Here is a 7,500-nt window from a genome sequence, read left to right as displayed (position 1 = left end):
ACCCTATAGGAGGGTGGCATGCTGGTGGGCGTTTTTGCCCGGATAGGCACTAGAATGTGCAGATTTTGGGCGTTTTTGCCTGGATAGGCTAAGGAATGGGCATGCTTTGGGCGTTTTTGCCCGGATAGGCACCGGAATGCTTGGCCTTGGCTTGTCCTAGCAAGGCATTGCTGGGTTGGGCTCCCTTGGCCTTTTGGGCGCCTTGGACGATGTCTTGCGAAGACCATGGGCACAAGGCCATGGCATATGGTGAGGAAAGGACCACGGTTGCCAAGGTTAGGCACCGGAATGCTTGGCCTTGGCTTGCCAAAGCAGGGCATTGCTGGGTTGGGCTCCCTTGGCCTTCCGGGCGCCTTGGACACTGTCTTGGGAAGACCATGGGCACAAGGCCATGGCATATGGTGGGGAATGGACCACGGTTGCCAAGGCTAGGCATATAGAGAGGAATCGCATTTTTGCCCGGATAGGCACCGGAATGCTTGGCCTTGGCTTGCCATAGCAGGGCATTGCTGGGTTGGGCTCCCTTGGCCTTCCGGGGGCCTTGGACGCTGTCTTGGGAAGACCATGGGCACAAGGCCATGGCATATAGTGAGGAATGGACCACGGTTGGCAAGGCTAGGCATATAGAGAGGAATGGACCACGGTTGCCAAGGTTGCGCAAGTTTTGGGCATTTTTTGCCCGGATATGCCCAAGTATGCCCCGATAGGCCCGTTACGCCCCGGTATGAACGCGTATGCCCGGATAGACTCGGTATGCCTTGGGATACATGCGTATGCCCCGATAGGCTTGGTACGCCCCGATATGCGCACGTGTGCCCCAGTAGGGCTCGGTATGCCCCGGTATGTACGCGTGTGCCCCGATAGGCCCGGTATGCCCTGATAGGCCCGGTATGCCCCGATATGCACACGTGTGCCCCAATAGGGGTCGGTATGCCCCGGTAGGTACGCGTGTGCCCCGTAATGCACGTTTCGCAGATCTCCCCGCATGTCCCGCCCCTATATGTAATACTTACTTACTTACTTACTTTCTTTCTTGCTTGCTTGCTTGCTTGCAATGGTTGGGAGTGCCCGGCATGCCCCGCTGCAGAGACCAAGGGCGCAATGACTTGGCACCGCGGATGCCGGGACTCCGGCACTTCCCGTGGCACTGATGGTTGGTTCCAAAGACAAAAGGCCGTGCAAGGCCACCGCACCGCGGATGATTTTGCTCGTGCTGGCGCCGTTGTGTGGCCAAAGAACATGCGCGAATGCTCGTGTCGGAAGGGTTGGTGTCCTGGCCCCGCGGGTGTCACGAATGCTCGGTTGCGAAGACCATGGGACCAGAGCCATGGCACGTCGGATGATGGCTCCAGCTGGCGCCCCGGCACTTTCTGTGGCATTGATGCTCGGTTTCAAAGACAAACGTGCGCAGTGCCAGGGGACCGCGGATGACTGCTCGTGCTGGCCCCGTTGGGCGGCATTGATGGTCGGTTGCAAAGAAAATGCGCGATTGCTCGTGTCGGGGCCCGGCAAGCCAAGGCCAAGCGAGCCATGGCACGTCGGATGATGGCTCCAGCTGGCGCCCCGGCACTTTCTGTGGCATTGATGCTCGGTTTCAAAGACAAACGTGCGCAGGGCCAGGGGACCGCGGATGACTGCTCGTGCTGGCCCCGTTGGGCGGCATTGATGGTCGGTTGCAAAGAAAATGCGCGATTGCTCGTGTCGGGGCCTGGCAAGCCAAGGCCAAGCGAGCCATGGCAACGCGGATGATGGCTCGCTAGTGCTGGCGCCGTGCACAGTGGCCTCGCACACTCGCCCTGCACGCTTCCCTTGCACGCAGCCTTGCACACTAGCCTCGCATGCGAGCCTTGCACCCTAGCCATGCAAACTAGCCTTGCACGGTAGCCATGCACACAAGCCGTGCACATTAGCCATGCGCACAAGCCCCGCACACTAGCCTTGCGCACAACCCTTGCACACAAGCCATGCACTCGAGCAATGCACACAAGCCTTGCACTCAAGCAATGCACACAAGCCCTGGACACTAGCCTTGCACACGGGCCTGGCACACAAGCCTTGGGCACTAGCCTTGCGCACTAGCGTTCCACATGAGCCTTGCACACTAGCCTTGGACACTAGCCTTGCACACAGGCCTTGCACACTAGGCATGCTTGGGCGAGCTGATCCCGCATCAAGTCGACGGGTCTAGGCATTCTTGGGCGCAGATCCCGCATCGTCTCGTCGCGTCTGGGCGCAAACACGTCGCGTGTCGTTGCGTCTTCAGAAGTCGTCGCTAACAGCACCTTTGGTTGCCACTGGTGGTTAGGCTGGTTGGTTGCGCAAACCCTATAGGAGGGTGGCATGCTGGTGGGCGTTTTTGCCCGGATAGGCACTAGAATGTGCAGATTTTGGGCGTTTTTGCCTGGATAGGCTAAGGAATGGGCATGCTTTGGGCGTTTTTGCCCGGATAGGCACCGGAATGCTTGGCCTTGGCTTGTCCTAGCAAGGCATTGCTGGGTTGGGCTCCCTTGGCCTTTTGGGCGCCTTGGACGATGTCTTGCGAAGACCATGGGCACAAGGCCATGGCATATGGTGAGGAAAGGACCACGGTTGCCAAGGTTAGGCACCGGAATGCTTGGCCTTGGCTTGCCAAAGCAGGGCATTGCTGGGTTGGGCTCCCTTGGCCTTCCGGGCGCCTTGGACACTGTCTTGGGAAGACCATGGGCACAAGGCCATGGCATATGGTGGGGAATGGACCACGGTTGCCAAGGCTAGGCATATAGAGAGGAATTGCATTTTTGCCCGGATAGGCACCGGAATGCTTGGCCTTGGCTTGCCATAGCAGGGCATTGCTGGGTTGGGCTCCCTTGGCCTTCCGGGGGCCTTGGACGCTGTCTTGGGAAGACCATGGGCACAAGGCCATGGCATATAGTGAGGAATGGACCACGGTTGGCAAGGCTAGGCATATAGAGAGGAATGGACCACGGTTGCCAAGGTTGCGCAAGTTTTGGGCATTTTTTGCCCGGATATGCCCAAGTATGCCCCGATAGGCCCGTTACGCCCCGGTATGAACGCGTATGCCCGGATTGACTCGGTATGCCTTGGGATACATGCGTATGCCCCGATAGGCTTGGTACGCCCCGATATGCGCACGTGTGCCCCAGTAGGGCTCGGTATGCCCCGGTATGTACGCGTGTGCCCCGATAGGCCCGGTATGCCCCGATATGCACACGTGTGCCCCAATAGGGGTCGGTATGCCCCGGTAGGTACGCGTGTGCCCCGTAATGCACGTTTCGCAGATCTCCCCGCATGTCCCGCCCCTATATGTAATACTTACTTACTTACTTACTTTCTTTCTTGCTTGCTTGCTTGCTTGCAATGGTTGGGAGTGCCCGGCATGCCCCGCTGCAGAGACCAAGGGCGCAATGACTTGGCACCGCGGATGCCGGGACTCCGGCACTTCCCGTGGCACTGATGGTTGGTTCCAAAGACAAAAGGCCGTGCAAGGCCACCGCACCGCGGATGATTTTGCTCGTGCTGGCGCCGTTGTGTGGCCAAAGAACATGCGCGAATGCTCGTGTCGGAAGGGTTGGTGTCCTGGCCCCGCGGGTGTCACGAATGCTCGGTTGCGAAGACCATGGGACCAGAGCCATGGCACGTCGGATGATGGCTCCAGCTGGCGCCCCGGCACTTTCTGTGGCATTGATGCTCGGTTTCAAAGACAAACGAGCGCAGGGCCAGGGGACCGCGGATGACTGCTCGTGCTGGCCCCGTTGGGCGGCATTGATGGTCGGTTGCAAAGAAAATGCGCGATTGCTCGTGTCGGGGCCTGGCAAGCCAAGGCCAAGCGAGCCATGGCAACGCGGATGATGGCTCCAGCTGGCGCCCCGGCACTTTCTGTGGCATTGATGCTCGGTTTCGAAGACAAACGTGCGCAGGGCCAGGGGACCGCGGAGGACTGCTCGTGCTGGCCCCGTTGGGCGGCATTGATGGTGTGTTGCAGAGAGCATGTGCGATTGCAAGTGTCGGCCGGGTTTGGGTTCCCTTGGGCTTTCGGGTGCCTTGGACGCTGTCTTGCGAAGACCATGGGCACAAGGCCCCGTCCTGGCCCCTTGTTCGATTCGCTCTCGTCTTGCGCTTGCTTCCAAGGTCCTCCATGACCTTCCCCATGGCCTTGCTAGATCCCCCCCATGACGCATGACCTCTGTCCGTTGATTGGTTTTGAGTGCACACCATGCCCGGCTTGGCACCGTGTTGTCGCGTGAGTGGCATTTGGATCGTGCATGCTGGTGGGCTACCTGCCAATGCGCACAAGCCTTGCACACTAGCCTTGCGCACGAGCCTTGCACAAAAGCCTTGGACACAAGCCTTGCGCACAAGCCATGCGCACAAGCCTTGGACGCTAGCCTTGCACACAAGCCATGCATACAAGCCTTGCTCACAAGCCTTGGGCACTGGCCCATCGCAGTAGCCTTGCACACAAGCCTTGCGCACTAGCTTTGGGCACGAGCCTTGCGCACTTGCCTTGGGCACTAGCCTTGCACACAACCCTTGGGAACTAGCCTTGCGCACCAGCCTTGCCCACAAGCCTTGCACACCAGCCTTGCACACTAGCCTTGCATACAAGCCTTGCACACTAGCCTTGCACACAGGCCATGCTCACTAGCCTTGGGCACTAGCCTTGCACACAGACCTTGGGCACTAGCCTTGCGCACTAGCCTTGCCCACGAGCCTTGCACACTAGCCTTGCACGCAGGCCTTGCACGCTAGGCATGCTTGGGCCAGCAGCTCCCGCATCAAGTCGGCGGGTGTAGGCACGGTTGGGCGCAGATCCCGCATCGCCTCGTCGCGTCTGGGCGCAAACCCGTCGCGTCTCGTTGCGTCTTCAGAAGTCGTCGCTAACAGCACCTTTGGTTGCCACTGGTGGTTAGGCGGGTTGGTTGCGCAAACCCTATAGGAGGGTGGCATGCTGCGGGGCGCTGGAATGCGCAGGCTTAGGGCGTTTTTGCCCGGATAGGCACTGGAATGTGCTGGTTTTGGGCGTTTTTGCCTGGATAGGCTAAGGAATGGGCATGCTTTGGGCGTTTTCCCCGGATAGGCACTGGAATGGGCTGGTTTTGGGCGTTTTTGCCTGGATAGGCTAACGAATGGGGCATGCTTTGGGCGTTTTTGCCCGGGTAGGCACTGGAATGCCTGGCCTTGGCTGGGCATTGCTGGGTTGGGCTCCCTTGGCCTTTCAGGCGCCTTGGATGCTGTCTTGTGAAGACCATGGGCACAAGGCCATGGCATATAGTGGGGAATGGACCATGGTTGCCAAGGTTAGGCAATATAGAGGGCGGTGGGTGAGTAGGCCATGGCGTCACTTGTTTGCCCGTGTTTGCTCCCTTTGTGCGTTGTTTGGTTTTGGGAGCACACCTACCTTGCTAGGCTCGGCGGCTTACCCCTGCCCTTGTGGGTACTGGGTTGCACGTCTGTTTGGGCTAAGGAATGGGCATGCTTTGGGCGTTTTTGCCCGGATAGGCACCGGAATGCTTGGCCTTGGCTTGTCCTAGCAAGGCATTGCTGGGTTGGGCTCCCTTGGCCTTTTGGGCGCCTTGGACGATGTCTTGCGAAGACCATGGGCACAAGGCCATGGCATATGGTGAGGAAAGGACCACGGTTGCCAAGGTTAGGCATATAGAGAGGAATGGACCACGGTTGCCAAGGTTGCGCAAGTTTTGGGCATTTTTTGCCCGGATATGCCCAAGTATGCCCCGATAGGCCCGTTACGCCCCGGTATGAACGCGTATGCCCGGATTGACTCGGTATGCCTTGGGATACATGCGTATGCCCCGATAGGCTTGGTACGCCCCGATATGCGCACGTGTGCCCCAGTAGGGCTCGGTATGCCCCGGTATGTACGCGTGTGCCCCGATAGGCCCGGTATGCCCCGATATGCACACGTGTGCCCCAATAGGGGTCGGTATGCCCCGGTAGGTACGCGTGTGCCCCGTAATGCACGTTTCGCAGATCTCCCCGCATGTCCCGCCCCTATATGTAATACTTACTTACTTACTTACTTTCTTTCTTGCTTGCTTGCTTGCTTGCAATGGTTGGGAGTGCCCGGCATGCCCCGCTGCAGAGACCAAGGGCGCAATGACTTGGCACCGCGGATGCCGGGACTCCGGCACTTCCCGTGGCACTGATGGTTGGTTCCAAAGACAAAAGGCCGTGCAAGGCCACCGCACCGCGGATGATTTTGCTCGTGCTGGCGCCGTTGTGTGGCCAAAGAACATGCGCGAATGCTCGTGTCGGAAGGGTTGGTGTCCTGGCCCCGCGGGTGTCACGAATGCTCGGTTGCGAAGACCATGGGACCAGAGCCATGGCACGTCGGATGATGGCTCCAGCTGGCGCCCCGGCACTTTCTGTGGCATTGATGCTCGGTTTCAAAGACAAACGAGCGCAGGGCCAGGGGACCGCGGATGACTGCTCGTGCTGGCCCCGTTGGGCGGCATTGATGGTCGGTTGCAAAGAAAATGCGCGATTGCTCGTGTCGGGGCCTGGCAAGCCAAGGCCAAGCGAGCCATGGCAACGCGGATGATGGCTCCAGCTGGCGCCCCGGCACTTTCTGTGGCATTGATGCTCGGTTTCGAAGACAAACGTGCGCAGGGCCAGGGGACCGCGGAGGACTGCTCGTGCTGGCCCCGTTGGGCGGCATTGATGGTGTGTTGCAGAGAGCATGTGCGATTGCAAGTGTCGGCCGGGTTTGGGTTCCCTTGGGCTTTCGGGTGCCTTGGACGCTGTCTTGCGAAGACCATGGGCACAAGGCCCCGTCCTGGCCCCTTGTTCGATTCGCTCTCGTCTTGCGCTTGCTTCCAAGGTCCTCCATGACCTTCCCCATGGCCTTGCTAGATCCCCCCCATGACGCATGACCTCTGTCCGTTGATTGGTTTTGAGTGCACACCATGCCCGGCTTGGCACCGTGTTGTCGCGTGAGTGGCATTTGGATCGTGCATGCTGGTGGGCTACCTGCCAATGCGCACAAGCCTTGCACACTAGCCTTGCGCACGAGCCTTGCACAAAAGCCTTGGACACAAGCCTTGCGCACAAGCCATGCGCACAAGCCTTGGACGCTAGCCTTGCACACAAGCCATGCATACAAGCCTTGCTCACAAGCCTTGGGCACTGGCCCATCGCAGTAGCCTTGCACACAAGCCTTGCGCACTAGCTTTGGGCACGAGCCTTGCGCACTTGCCTTGGGCACTAGCCTTGCACACAACCCTTGGGAACTAGCCTTGCGCACCAGCCTTGCCCACAAGCCTTGCACACCAGCCTTGCACACTAGCCTTGCATACAAGCCTTGCACACTAGCCTTGCACACAGGCCATGCTCACTAGCCTTGGGCACTAGCCTTGCACACAGACCTTGGGCACTAGCCTTGCGCACTAGCCTTGCCCACGAGCCTTGCACACTAGCCTTGCACGCAGGCCTTGCACGCTAGGCATGCTTGGGCCAGCAGCTCCCGCATCAAGTCGGCGGGTG

This window comes from Tasmannia lanceolata, unplaced genomic scaffold (genome assembly GCF_043159265.1).
Source record: "Tasmannia lanceolata isolate RefF3 unplaced genomic scaffold, GAP_Taslan_0.1 ptg000150l, whole genome shotgun sequence".
Lineage (NCBI taxonomy): Eukaryota > Viridiplantae > Streptophyta > Magnoliopsida > Canellales > Winteraceae > Tasmannia > Tasmannia lanceolata.
This window is presented reverse-complemented; position numbering follows the sequence as displayed.